We start from the raw sequence: 14,537 nt of genomic DNA, 5'->3' as shown, positions 1-14,537 counted from the left end.
CTAGGGTTAGGGTTAGAGCTAGTTTTACAATTAGTATTAGGGTTAGGGCTAGTGTTAGTGTTAGTCTTAGACTTAGGGTTAGGGTTACATTTATACTTAGGTTTAGATCTAGGATTAGGCTAGGATTAAGGATAGGGCAGGGGTTAGGGCCAGGGTTAGAGTTATGGTAAGGGATAAAGTTAGAACTAGGAATAGGGCTAGTGTGAGAGGTAGAGTTAGTGATAGGGCTAAAATTAGATTTAGGGTTTGGGATATGTTTAAATTAGGGCTAGTGATAGGGCTAGGGTTAGTGTTCTTCTTAGGCTTAGCAATAGGGATAGAGTTAGGTATAAGTTTAGAATAAAGAATGGCGTTATAACTAGGTTTAGACATAGGGTGAGGGTTAGAGTTAGGCTTAGGTTTAGGGTTGGGGTTAGGGTTATGATTAAGGCTAGGTTTAGGGCAAGGATGAGGCTAGTGTTTGTTTTAGATTCAGGGCTAAGATTAGTGCCAGGGCTAATATCAGGTCCAGGGTTATGGTTAAAGATAGTTTTCGGGTTAGGCTTATGGCTACGTCTAGTGTAAGGGTTAGGTTTAGGGTAAGGATCCGGTTTAGAGCTCAGGGAATTATTATGATTAGAATTTGGCTTAGTAAGGATTTAGGATTATGGTTCAAATTATCATTAGGGTTAGGGTTAGAGGGATAGTTAGTGTTTGTTTTAAGGTTCAGGTTTGGTTTAGGGTAATTGATACAGTTAGCGTTCGTGATAGCGCTAGTGTTAGGCTTAGGGATAGCATTAGGGTAAGAGTTATGGTTAGAGTACATGATAGGATTAGAGCTTAGGTTAGAAATAGATTTATGGTAGTAATATGCCTTGAGTTAGGGTTAGAGTTAGTGTTAGAACTAGTGTTAGGGATAGTTTTAGGGTTATGTGTAGCATAAAGTTTAGGTTTTGAGCTAGGGTTAGGACTAGGTTTAGGGTTAGGTCTAGGGATAGAATTATGGTAGGTTTAGGTTAGGGTTAGAGTTGGGGCTAGGTTATCATTAATGTTAGGGTAAGGGTTAATGTAATGGATAGGGTTGGGTTAGGTTTAGATTTTGGATTAGAGTTAGAATTAGTGATAGGGTTAGGATTAGAGCTATGGTTATGTTTAGGTTTATGGTTAGGTTGATGGTTTGATCTAGATTCAAGGCTATGCTGAGTGTTAATTTTAGGGTTATGTCAATGGTTCATTTTCCAGTTAGGGTTAGGTTAACATTAGATTTTTGGCCAGGATTATCAATAAGTTTAGGTTTAGGGTTACAGTAATGGGTAGGTTTAGAACTAGGTTTAGGGCTATGTTAAATTTAGGATTTGGGCTACAATTAGGGTGAGAGTTAGGGATAGGTGTAGATTTATGTTTAGGATAAATATTAGGCTTTGAGGTATCTTAGGACTAAGGCGAATGTTATGGTTAGGTATAGGGCTAGTGTTACAGTTAGGTTTATGCTTAGGCTAGGTTTAGGCCTAAAATTAGCTCTATGTTTAGTGTTAGGTTTAGGTCTCGGGTTAGAGCTACCAGTAATGTAAGATTTAGGGTTATGATTAAGGCTAGTTTTAGGTTTAGAATTATGGCTGGGTCTAGAATTAGGTTTAGGTAATGGTTAGTTTCAGGTTTAGAGGTAGGTTTAGTTTTAAAGGCAGGGTCAGTGTTTGGATTTGAGTTAAAGTTAGGGTTAAAGCCAGAATTAGAACTAGGTCAACGTCTAGGGGTAGAATTAGTGTTTGGGTTAGATAAAGGTTTTCATTAGGGCTAGGACTAGGATTTTGTTTAGTTCTAGAGCTAGAGTTCAAGGTAGATTTATTATTAGGTTTAGGTCTAGAGCTACTGTTAGGGTTAGGGTTATAAGATTACAAATAGGGCTAGTGTTAAGGTTTGGTATAAGGTTAGGGTCAGGATTAGACCTAGGGTTTATGTTATGGTCAGAATAAGGGTCAGGGTTAGGGTTAGGGTTTGAGATAATGAGATCTAGCATTAGGAATATTGATAGGGTTAGGATTTGGTTAGCCTAAGGATTAGGGATAGGTCTAGGTTTACCATTTGGTTTAAGGTTTTTCTCAGGTTAAGGCATAGGGTTAGGGCTAGGGTTAGGTTTATGGTTAGGGTTAAAGCTAGGTTTAGGGCTCAGATTAGGGTTAGTTTTTTGTGAGGTAAGGCTAGGGTTAAGGCAATGTCTAATATAAGAACTAGGGTTACAATTAGTGTTAGATGTAGTGGTAGGTCAAGTGTTAGGGTTAGGTTTAAGATTAGGTTGATACTTATAGCTATGGTTAGTTTTAGGATATCATTAAGGTCAGGATTAATTTCAAGGTTAGTTTTAAGGTTATGATTATGACTCGAATTAGAGCTAGCTTTAGCCTAAGGATTAGGATTAGAACTAGGTTTAGCATTTGGGTTAGGGTTTGGCTTAGTATAAGGAATAGGCTTAGAGTTAGGCTTAGGGCTAGTATTAGAGATAGGGTTAGGCCTAGTATTAGGGTTAAAGCTAGGGTTAGGGGTCAGATTATTTGTAGAATTATTCTTAGGGTTAGGGCTATGGTTAGGACAATGACTATTGTATGAACTAGAGTTATGATGAAGGCTCGTTTTAGGGTTAGGTTAAGGCTAGATACAGTGTTAGGTTTAATTTAAGGTTAGGGTGATATTTAGAGCTAGGATTAGTGTTAGGGTCATTGTTAGGATCAGGGTTAGTTTTAGAGTTAGTTTTAGGGCTAGTTGTTGGATTAGGGTTTGATTTAGGTTAAGGGTTATATTTAGGGCTATGTCTTGGTTTTGGTTTATGGTTAGGGCTAGGGTTAGGGCAGGTTTTAGGATTAGCATTATCAATAGGGGTAGTGTAAAGGTTTGATTTATGCTTTTGTTACAGTTAAATTTAGAGTTAGGTTTAGATTTAGACTTAGGCTTAAATCTAGGTTTAGGATTAAGACTAAGGAGAGAACTAGGGCAAGAGCTAGGGCTAGGGCAAGAGTTAGAGTTATTCTTATGGGTAGGTTTATGGTTAGGATAGTTTTAAATAAAAGCTATTATTAGCACTAGGCTTTGTGTTAGGCCTAGGTTTAGGGCGAGGTTTAGGGTTAGGTTTAGGGTTATGGTTAGTTTTAGGGTACAGGATGAGGTTATAGGAGGATTTAGGGTTAGGGCAAATAATAGAATTAGGTTTAGGGCTCAGGTTATGGTTTGGATTAGGATTAAGCTTAGGTTTAGTGCTAGGATTAGGGCTAGGGCTAATTTCAGGTCTAGTGTTACGGTTAAAAATAGTTTTAGGATTAGGTTTATGGCTACATCTAGTGTAAAGTTTAGGTTTAGGGTTAGGGTCAGGTTTAGTGCTAAGGGTACTATTAGGGTCAGGGTCATTATTAGTGTTTTGGATAGTTTAATGCTTAATGTTAGGGCTCGGATTAGCATTAGAGGTAGGATTAGGGTAAAGATAGTGTTAGGTTTAGGTTTCAGGTTAGGTTTAGGATAATGGATAGGGTTAGTATTAGGGATATAGTTAAATTTAGGCCCAGGTTTAGCTTAGGGTTAGGGTTATGGTTAGGGTAATTAATAGGGTTAGAGATCGGGGTACAACTAGGGTCAATGTTATGATTATTGATAGAGTTAAGCTTAGGGTTAGGTTAGGGTTAAATCTAGTGTTAGGGCTAGAGTTATAGTTATGATTAGTGATATGGTTAGGGTTAGGGGTAAATCTAGGGATAGTTCTCAGAATAAGGCTAGGTTTTGGGTTAAATTAAGGCTAGGTTTAGAGTTACGGCTAATGTAAGTACCAGGGTTGTGATTAGGGCTGATTTAAGTGTTAGGGTTAGGGCTAGGTCTATTGTTAGGTTTAGGTATAGGGTTAGGGTGATGTTTACAGCTAGAGTTAGTGTTAAGGTTAGAGTCAGGGTCAGTGTTAGTTTTAGTGTTTGGCTTAAAACTTGAATTAGGGCTAGAGTTATGGCTAAGTTTAGGGTTAAGGCTTAGTTTATATTAAGGGTTAGGATTAGGTCTATGTCTTAGTTTTTTTGGGGGGCTAGGGTTAGTGCTAGTTTTAGGATTAGCCTTAGGGTTAGGGCTAATGTTAAGTTTAGGTTTAGGCTAATGGTTAGTTTAGATTTAGAGTTAGGGTTAGATCTATGCTTGCTGCTAGGGCTATTTATAGGGCTAGTGTTAGACATATGGTTTGGGCTAGGATTAGCGTTCCAGTAAAGATAGGGCTAGAACTAGAGTTAGGACAAAGTTTAGACTTAGATTTAGTCTTTGGACTAGGGTTAGGGTTAAGGTTATGGATAGGGCTACACTAGATCTAAGATTAGTGCCACAGTTAGTGTAAGGTTTAGGCCTAGGTTAATGGTTAGAGTTATAATTTAGGCTATGTTTAGTGCTAAGATAAGAGCTAGGGAGTGTTACAGTTAGGGCAATTATCATGGCTAGGGTAATATCAGATCTAGGGTGATGCTTATGGATAATTTTAGGGTTAGTTTTATGGCTAGGTCTAGTGTAAGGGTTAGGTATAGGGTAAGAGTGAGGTTTAGAGCTAGGGGAATTATTAAAGTGTCAGTGTTAGGATTTGGTTTAGGTTTGAGTTTAGGGTTAGGGCTTGAATTAACATTAGGGTTAGGGTTAGGGTAATGATTGGATTAGGTCTAGGGTTCAGGGTAATTGATAAGTTTCAGGATCTTGATACATTTAGTGTTAGGCCTAGGGTTAGGATAGGATTACAGTAGATTTTGAGTTAGGGTTAGGGTTAGGATTAGACCTAGGATTAGCAGTAGTGTTAGTAAAAGGGTCAGGGTTAATGTTAGGGTTTTGGAAATGTTAGATCTAGAATCAGGGCAAGGATAAGGGCTATAAATTGGGTTAGTGTTTTGGTTAGCCTAAGGATTAGGGATAGTTCTAGGGATACCCTTAGGTTTAGGGTTTTGCTTAGGTAAGGGATTCGTTTAGAGCTAGAATTATGGCTATGGTTATGGTTAGAGTTAGGGTTTAATCTAGGTTTAGGGCTCAAATTAGGCCTAGGTTTGTGTTAGGGTTAGGGCTAGGTTAGGACAATGGCTAATGTAAGAATAAGCATTACTATTAGGATTAGTTTTAGTATTAGAGTATGGATTAGGTTTAGTGTTAGAATTAGGTTAAGGTTAGGGTGATATTTATAGCTAGGGTTTGTGTTAGGATAAGATTCAGGATCAGGCTTTGTTTTAGGGTTAGTGTTAGGACTCGAAATTGGGCTAGGGTTACTGTTATGATTCAGTTTAAGTTGAGGCAGTGTTTAGAGCTAGGGTGAGTGTTAGAATATGAGTCAGGGTCAGGGTTTGTATTCAGGTTAGGGTTAGGACTTGAATTAGGGCTAGGGTTAGGTGTAGTTGTAGTGTTAGAATTTGCTTTAGTTAAGGTTTAGGGTTAGGGCTCATAATTGGTTTTGTTTTAGTCTTAGGGTTAGGGTTAGAGCTCATGTTAGTGGTAGGCTTAGGCTTATGGTTAGGGTTAAATTTGGAATTAGGGTTAGAGCTAGGGCTATGGCTAAAACTGAGGATATGGCAAGAGTTATGTCTAGCTTTAGGGTTATGGTAAAGTATAGGGTTAGAACTAGGGATAGGGCTAGTGAGAGAGTTAGTCTTAGGGCTAGGGTTAGGGTTAGGGTTAGAGATAGGGCTAAATTAGGGCTGGGATTAGGCCTAGGTTTAGTGTTTAGTTTAAGCCTAGGGTTAGGGTTAAGATTAGGGTTGGGGTGAGGGTTAGAGTTTAGAGTTTAGGTTTAGAGTTAGGGCAAAGTTTCGGGTAAGGGATGGCTTTATAACTAGGTTTATAGGTAGAATGAGGGTTATAATTAGAGTTAGGGCTGTGGTTAGGGTTAGGGTTCTGATTAAGGCTAGATTTAGGGCTAGGATGGGGGTTAGGGCTAGGATTAGTGCTAGGGCTAATTTCAGGTCCAGAATTATAGTTAAATATAGTTTTAGGGTTAGGTTTATGGGTACATCTAGTGTAAGGTTAGGTTTAGGGTTAGCGTCAGGTTTAGAGCTAGGGGTATTATTAGGGTCAACTTCTGGGGTAGGGTTTGGGGTAGGTTAAGGTTTAAAGTTAGGGCTCAAATTAGCATGAGGATTAGGGTTATGGTTATGGTAATGGATAGAGTTAGAAATCAGTTTAGGTCTAGGGTCATGGTTATGATTAGCGCTAGGTGTTTGGTTACGTTAGTGATAGGGTTAGGATTATGGCTAATGTAAGTACTAGAGTTATGATTATGGCTAATTTTATTGTTTTAGATCTAGGTTTACTCTTAGTTTTAGGTTTAGGGTTAGTGTGATGTTTAGACCATGGGTTAGTGTTATGGTCAGTGTAAGGGTCAGCATTAGTTTTAGGGTTTGACGTAAAACTTCAATTGGGTCTAAGGTTAGGTCTAGGTGTAGAGTTAGGGCTTGGTTTAGGTTAAGGGTTAGGGTTTGAGCTTTGGCTCCGTTTGATTTTAGGTTATAGTTAGGGTTGGTGAAATTTTTAGGATTAGTGTTAGGGTTAGGGCTAGTCTTAGATTTAGGCTTTGGCTTTGGTTTAGGGTTAAATTTAGAGTTAGGTTTTTATCTAAGGTTAGTGCTAGGGCTAAGGATAGGGCAAGGTTTAGGACTAGGATTTGGAATAGGTTTAGGTTTGTGGGAAGGGATACGATTAGAACGAATGATAGGGCCAGTGTGAGAGTTAGAGTTATTCTTGGGGCTAGGGTTAGGGTTACGGTTAAGGATAGGGCTAAATTACAGCTAGAGTTAGTGTTAGGGCTAGGGATAGAACTAGTTTTAGAATTAGCATAAGGTTTCAGGCAAGTTTTAGGCTAAGGCATTGAGTTGGGGTTAGATTTACAGTTAGGTTTCGATCTAGTGTTAAAGCTAAGGCTAAGGATACTGCAATTGTGACGACAAGGTTTAGGGTTAGAGTCAGGTTTACGTTTAGGGTAAGAGATGTGGTTTTGGCTAGATTTATGGCTAGGGCAAGGGTTAGTATTAGGGTTAGGGCTTAGTTATAGTTAGCCTTATAATTAAGGCTAGGTTTATGGCTAGGATGAGGTTTAGGATTTGTTGTTAGGGTTAGGGATAGTATTAGAGCTAGGGCTAATGTCAGGTCTAGGGTTATCATTAGGGCTAGATTTAGTGTTAGGTTTTTGGCTTGTTCCAGTATAAGGATTAGGTTTTGGGTATGATTCAGGTTTATATCTAGGGTTTTTTTAGGGTCAGGGTCAGGGTTAGGGTTTGAGTTAGGTTAGGGTTTAGGTTTAGGGTAATGACAGGGTTAGTTTTAGGGTTTAGGTTTGGTTTAGTGTAATGGATAGGGTTAGGGTTAGGCCTAGGGTTAGCTTAAAAGTTAGGGTTATTGTTAGGGTAAGGGATAGGTTTAGACCTAATGTTAGGGCTAGGGTTATGTATAGGATGTATAGGATTTGTGCTGGTTTTGTGTTAGGGTTAGGCTTAAGTTTAGGGTTAAAGCTCGATTTAGGACTCAGATTAAGGCTAGGTTTTAAGTTAGGTTAGGGTTAGGGTTAAAGCTATGGCTAATATACAAAGTAGGGTTATCATTAGCACTAGTTATAGGGTTAGAGTTAAGGCAAGTTCTAGTGTTAGGTTGAGGTTTATGGTGATGACGATTTTTAAAGCCAGGGTTAGTGTTAGGGTCAGAGTCAGGGTCAGGGTTAGTTTTCGGTTTAGGGTAAGGACTAGAATTAGGAATATGGTTAGGGCTAAGTCTAGGGTTAGAGTTTTGTTTAGGTTAAGGTTTAGGGTTATGGCTATTACTCGGTTTTGTTTCAGGGCTAGAGCTAGTGTTAGAGCTAGTTTTAGGATTAGCGTTAGCATTAGGGCTAGTGTTGGGTTTAGGTTTAGGTTTAGGTTTAGGGTTAGATTCAGAGTTAGGGTTAGATCTAGGGTTATGGCCAGGGCTATGAATAGGGCTAGGGTTACACCAAGGTTTAGGACTAGGATTAGGATTCTAGTATGGGATAGAGTTAGAACTAGGGTTAGGGTAAGAGACAGAATTAGTCATTGGCTAGAGTTAGGGTTAGGGATAGGGATAGAGCTAAATTAAGGCTAAGATTAGGGCTATGGTTAGTGTTAGGGTTAGGGCTAGGGTTTGGGTTAATGATAAAATTAAGGCTATCTTTAGGGCTAGGATAATGGCTATGGTTTGTTTTAGGGTTTGGGCTAGGTTTAATTCTAGGGTTAATATCAGGTCTATGGTTAAGGTTAGGAATAGTTTTAAGGTTAGGTTTATGGGGTAGGTCTAGTGTAAGTATTAGGTAGGATAAGAGTCTGGTTTAGAGCTAGGGTCAGGGTCAGTGTTAGGGTTTAGATTTGAGGTTATGTTAGAGCTCAAATTAGCATTAGTGTTAGTGTTAGTGTAATTATTTGGTTAGGTTTACGGTTCAGGGCAGGTTTAGGATAATTGATAGATTTTGGGAAAATGATAGTCTTAGGTTTAAGCCTTGAGTCCGTATTATGGTAAGGGTTATTTTTAGGGTAATGAATACAGTTAGAGTTAAGGTTAGGGCTAGGGTTATTTTTAGGGATTGGTTGAGTACTAAGGTTAGGTTTAAGGTTAGGGTAATATTTATAGCTATGGTTCTTGTTAGGATAAGAGTCAGCATCAGGATTAGTTTTATTGTTAGCGTTAAGAATCAAATTAGGGCTATTGTTAATGTTAGTGTTCAGTTTAAGTTTAGGATGGTGTTTAGAGCTAGGGTGAGTGTTAGGATATGAGTCAGGGTCATGATTAGTTTTAAAGTGATGCTTAAGACTCGAATTAGGGCTAGGTTTAGATCTAGTTTAGTGTTAGTGTTTCATTTAAGTTAAGGTTTAGGTTAGGGCTCTTGTTCAGTTTTGGTTCATTGCTAGAATTATGGTTAGAACTAGTTTTACAATTAGCATTAGTATTAGGGCTAGTGTTAGTGTTAGGCTTAGGGATAGATTTAGAGTTAGAGTCAGGGCTGGGACTAACTTTAGGGTAAGTGTTAAGGCTGGTGTTAGGTTTATAGTAGAAGATAGGGATAGAACTAGGGATATGGCTAGGGCAAGATTTGGAGTTAGTCTTAGGGCTAGGGTTAGGATAGGGTTAGATATAGATGTAAATAGGGCTAGGATTAGGGCTAGGTTTTGTGTTTAGCTTAAGCCTATGTTAGGGTTAGGGTTATGTTTAAATTTCAGGCTAAAGGATGGCATTATAACTAGGTTTAGAAGTAGGCTGAGGGTTAGAATTAGGGCTAGGTGTAGGGCTAAAGTTAGGGTTATGATTAAGTCTAAGTTTACTGCTAGGATAAAGTCTAGGTGTGTTTTAGGGTTAGGGCAAGGATTAGGGCTAGGGCTAATTTCAGGTACAGTATAATAGTTAAACATAGTTTTAGGGTTAGGTTTATGGCTACGTCTAAGCTAAGAGTTAGGTGTTTGGTTATGGTCAAGTTTAGAGCTACAGGTATTATTAGGGCCAAGGTCTGGGTTAGAGTTTGGGATAGGTTGAGGTTTCGAGTTTGGGCTTGAATTAGTTTAGGATTAGTGTTAGGGTAATGATAGGGTTAGGTTTAGGATTCAGGTTAGGTTTAGGGTACTGGAAGTGTTAGGATTCAGGATAGGGTTAGGTTTATGCCTAGGGTTATTATTACGGTTAGGGTTATGGTTATGTTAATGGATAGAGTTCGAAATCAGTTTAAGGCTAGAGTTATGGTTACAATTAGGGCTATTGTTAGGGTTATGTTAGGTTTAAAGCTAGGGTTAGGGCTCGGATTAGGGCTAGGTTTTTAATTATGTTAGGCCTAGGTTTAGGATAACAGCTTATGTAAGTACTAGGTTTATAATTATGGCTAGTTTTAGGGCTTTAGTGTTAGGTTTACTGTTAGGTTTAGGGTTAGAGTGATGTTTAGAGCTACAAGTGTTAGGGTCAGTGTCAGGTTCAGGGTTGGTTTTAGGGTTCGGCTTCCAACTCAAATTAGGGCTAGTGTTAGGTCTAGGTGTAAGGTTAGGGTTTGGCTTAGGTTAATGGTTAGGGTTAGAGATATGCCTCAGTTTTGTTTTAGGGCTAGGATTAGGGTTAGGGATCGTTTTAGGATTAGTATTATCATTTGGGCTAGTGTTAGAGGTAGGCTTAGGCTTCGGGTTAGAAATAGATTTAGAGTTACGTTTTGCTTAAGGTTTTTGCTAGGGATAAAAATAGAGTAAGCGTTAGTACTAGGGTTAGGGCTATGGTTACGGTTATGGTAAGAGACAGGGTTAGAACGAGTGATAGGGCTAGTGTGAGAGTTAGAGTTAGTCTTAGGGCTTGTGTTAGGCTTAGGTTTAGGGATAGGGCTACGTTATGGCTAGGGTTATGTTAGGGCTAGGGTTAGGGCTAGTTTTAGGATTAGGCTTAGGCATTGAGTTAGGGTTAGATTTAGAGTTAGGTTTTGATCTAGGGTTAGTGCTAGGGCTAAGAATAAGGCAAGGGTTACCATTAGGGTTAGGGTTAGACATAGGGTTTATTTTAGTTTAAGGTTGTGCTTATAGCTAGGTTTAGGGCAAGGGTGAAGGTTAGTATTAGGGTTAGAACTAGGGCTAGGGTTAGGGTTATGATTAAGGCTATGTTTAGCGCTACGATGAGGACTAGGATTTGTTTTAGGTTTAGGGATAGTATTAGGGCTATGGCTAATTTCAGGTCTAGGGTTACAGTTAGGGATAGATTTAGTGTTAGGTTTATGGCTTGGTCCAGTGTAAGGGTTAGGCTTTTGGTTAGGGTCATGTTTAGATCTAGGGTTATTTTTAGAATCAGGGTCAGGATTAAGGTTTGGGTTAGTTAGAGTTTATGTGCTGGGCTCAAATGAGTGTTAGATTTAGGGTCGGGGTAATTACAGCGTTAGGTTTAGGGTTTAGGTTTGGTTTAGTGTAATGTATAGGGTTAGGGTTAGCCCTTAGGTTATCAGAATGGTTAGGGTTATCATTAGGGTAATGGATGGGGTTAGCCCTAAGATTAGGGCTTGGGTTATGTATAGGATTAATGCTAGTGTTTGGGTTAGTGTTAGGTTTAAGTTCAGGGTTAAAGCTAGGTTTAGAACTTGGATTAAGGCTAGGTTTTGGGTTAGTTTAGGACTAGGGTTAAGGCTGCTTCTAAAATATGAAGGAGGTTTATGATTACAGCTAGTTGTAGAGTTAGAGTTAGGTCTAGGTCTAGTGTTAAGCTTAGGTTTACAGTGATGATGATGTTTAGAGCCAGGGTTAGTGTTAGGGTCAGAGTCAGGGTCAGGGTTAGGTTTCGTGTTAGCGTTAGACTATAATTAGGAATAGGGTTACGGCTAGGTGTAGGGTTAGCATTTGGTTTAGGATAAGGGTTAAGGTTAGGGCTATTACTCGGTTTTGTTTTAGGGGTAGGGTTAGGGCTAATTTTATGATTAGTCTTAGGGTTAGGGCTAGTGTAAATGTGAGATTTAGATTTAGATTAAGGATTAGGGGTAAGAGTAGAGTTAAGGTAAGATTTAGTCTTAGGGTTAGGGTTAATATTAGAGTTAGGTTTAGATCTAGGTTTTGAGATAGGTCTAAGTATAGGGCTAGGGTAGGGCTACGTTTAGGGCTAGGTGTATGGTGATGGTAAGGAATAGAGTAAGAACTATATGGCTAGTGTGACAGTTAGAGTTAGTCTTAGGGCTAGGGTCAGGGTTAGGGATAGGGCTAAATTAGGGCTTGGATTAGGGCTAAAGTCAGTGTTAGGGTTAGGCCTACGGTTAGGGCTAGGTTTAGTGTTAGGTTTAGTGTTAGGGTTAGGTTTAGAGTTAGGGATGGGAATATAGCTAGTTTTAGGACTAGGGAGTGATTTAGGGTTAAGGTTAGGGTTGATATTAATGTTAGGGTTATGATTAAGGTGAGGTTCATGGCTAGGATGTGTACTAAGTTTTGGATAAGGGTTAGGGCTAGGATTAGATCTATGGCTAATGTCAGGTCTAGGGTATTGTTAGGAATAGTTTTAGGGTTAGGTTTTTGTCTAGGTCTATTGTAAAGGTTAGGTTTTTTTTGTTAGGGTCAGGTTTAGAGCTATGGGTATTATTAGAATCAGTGTCAAGTTTAGGGTTTGGTTTAGGTTAAAGTTTAGGTTTAGAGCTCAAAGCAGTCTTATGTTTAGGGATTGGGTAATGACACAGTTAGGTTTAGGGTTCATGTTAGGTGTAGGTTAGTGGAGAGGGTTAAGGCTACTGCTAAGATAAGGCTTCTGCCAAGGGTCAGCATAAGGATTATAGTTATCTTAGGGTAATGAATATGGTTAGAGCTAGGGTTAGGACTATGAGTACGGTTAGGATTAAGTCTAGGGTTAGGCTTAGGGTTATGGTTAGGGCTAGGGTTATTGTTAGTGTTATCTTCATTGTTAAAGCTAAGGTAGGGCTTGGATTAGGGCTAGTGTTTGTGATATGTTAGGGCTAAGGGTAATGTAAGAACTAGTGTAATGATTAGGACTAGTTTTATGATTAATGCTATGGCTAGGTGTAGTTTTAGCATTAGTTTTAGGGTTAGGGTAAAGTTTAGGGCGAAGGTTAGTGTTAGTTTCAGGGACAGTTTCAGGTAGGGTAATGGTTATGGTTAAAGCTATAATTAGGACTAGGGTTAGGTCTAGAGGTAGGGTTAGAGTTTTGGTTAGGTTAAGGGTTATTTTTAAGGCTACATTTAGTTTTTCTTTAGGACTAGATCTAGAGTTATGGCTAGATTTAGGATTTGGTTTTGGTCTAGGTCTAGTATTAGGGTTATGTTTAGTTATATGGTTACCAGTGGGGCTAGTGTTACTTTTTGGTTTAGGGTTAGGTTTAGATTTAGACCTAAGATTAGTGTAAGGGTCAGAAAAATGTCAGGGATAGGGTTAGGGTTTGGGTTCTGTTTAGATCCAGAATGAAGACTTGGGTTAGGACTGATTATAGAGTTAGGGTTTTAGTTAGAGTAAGGAATAATGCTAAGAATACGGTTAGCATTAGGGTGAAAGTTTGGCTTAGGATAAGTGATAGAGTTAGAGCTAGTTTAAGACAGGTTTATGGTTTGGTTCAGGGTTAAAGCTCGTGTTATCACTTGGATTAAGGCTAGTTTTGAATTAGGTTAGGGCTAGAGTTATGTTATGGCTATTGTAAGAACTAGAGTTACAATTAGGGTTAGTTTTAGGGTTCGGTTTAGAGCTAGGTCTAGTGTTAAGGTTAGGTTTAAGGTTAGGGGGATGTTTAGAGCTAAGTTTAGTGTTTGGATATGAGTCAGGGTCATGGTTATGTTTAGCATTGTGATTAGGTTTAAAATTAGCGCTAGAGTTAGGGCTGGTGTAGGGTTAGGGTTTGGTCTAGGGTAAGGGTTAGTGTTAGGGGTATGGCTTTGTTTTGATTTAGGGCTAGGGCTATGTTTAGAGATAATCTTAGAATTAGCATTAGGGTTAGAGCTAGTTTCAAGTTTAGGCTGAGGCATCAGGTTAGGGTTAGTTTTAGAGATAGGTTTAGGTCTAGAGTTAGTAATAGGGCTAAGGATAGTGCAAGGGTTACGACTAGGGTTAGAGCTAGGGTTAGGTTTACTGTAAGGGATACGGTTAGAAGTAGGGATAGGTCTTGTGTGAGAATTATAGTTAGTCTTAATTCTAGGGATAGGGTTAGTATTAGGAATAGGGCTAAATTAGGGCTAGGTCAAGGGCAAGTTTTAGAGTTAGGGTTAGGGCTAGAGTAAGTGTTATGGTTAGCGTAGGGTTAGTGTTAGAGTTAGGGTAAGGGTTAGGGATTAAGCTACGGTTAGCACTAGGGGAGTGTTAGGTTTAGTGTTAGGTCTGGCTTAGGGTTATGGTTATGGTTAGGTTTATGTTTGAAGTTAGTGCTAGGGTTTTCCTTAGGGGTAGGGTTAGTTTTAGAGTAATGGATTGGATTTAAATTAGGTTCAGGGTTAAGTTTAGGTTATGGTTAAATTTAGGTTTATGGAAAGGTTTAGTTTTGATTTATGGTATGGGTTATGGTTAAGTTTATGGCAAGGGTCAGGCTTAGGGTTAGGTCGAGGTTTAGGTTTATGATTAAGGTTAGGGATAGGATTATGTTTAGGGCTAGGATTATTATTAGGGTTAGGGTTAGGTTTAGGGTAATGTTTTGGTTATAGCTAGTGATAGTACTAGGTTTAAGATTAGGATTAGGTCTAAAGTTAGGTTAAGGTTTAGGAATAGGGCTAGGGTGATGTTTAGGCTATGGGTTAGGCTTTGAGCTAGGGTTTTTTATACTTCTAGGGTTAGGCGTACAGCTACATTTAGGTTTATGGTTATTCTTAGGGTAGGTTTAGGCCTCAGATTAGGGCTAGGTTTTGTGTTAGGTTTAGACCCAGGGTTAAGGCTATGTGTAATGTAAGATCTAGGGTTCTGATTAGAGCTAGTTTTAGGGTTAGTGTTATGGCTATGTCTAGTGTTAGGTTTAGGTTTTGGGTTAAGTTCAGGTTTAGAGCTAGGTTTAGTGTTAGTGTTAGGGTCAGTGTTGAGGTTAGAGTTAGTTTTAATGTGAAAGCCCATATTAGGACTAGAGTTAGGTCTAGGAATAGGGTTAGTGCTTGCTTTAG

The sequence above is a fragment of the Callospermophilus lateralis genome, chromosome 2 (assembly GCF_048772815.1).
Source record: "Callospermophilus lateralis isolate mCalLat2 chromosome 2, mCalLat2.hap1, whole genome shotgun sequence".
Classification (NCBI taxonomy): domain Eukaryota; kingdom Metazoa; phylum Chordata; class Mammalia; order Rodentia; family Sciuridae; genus Callospermophilus; species Callospermophilus lateralis.
The sequence above is the reverse complement of the archived record's forward strand: the minus strand, read 5'-3'. Positions refer to the sequence as shown.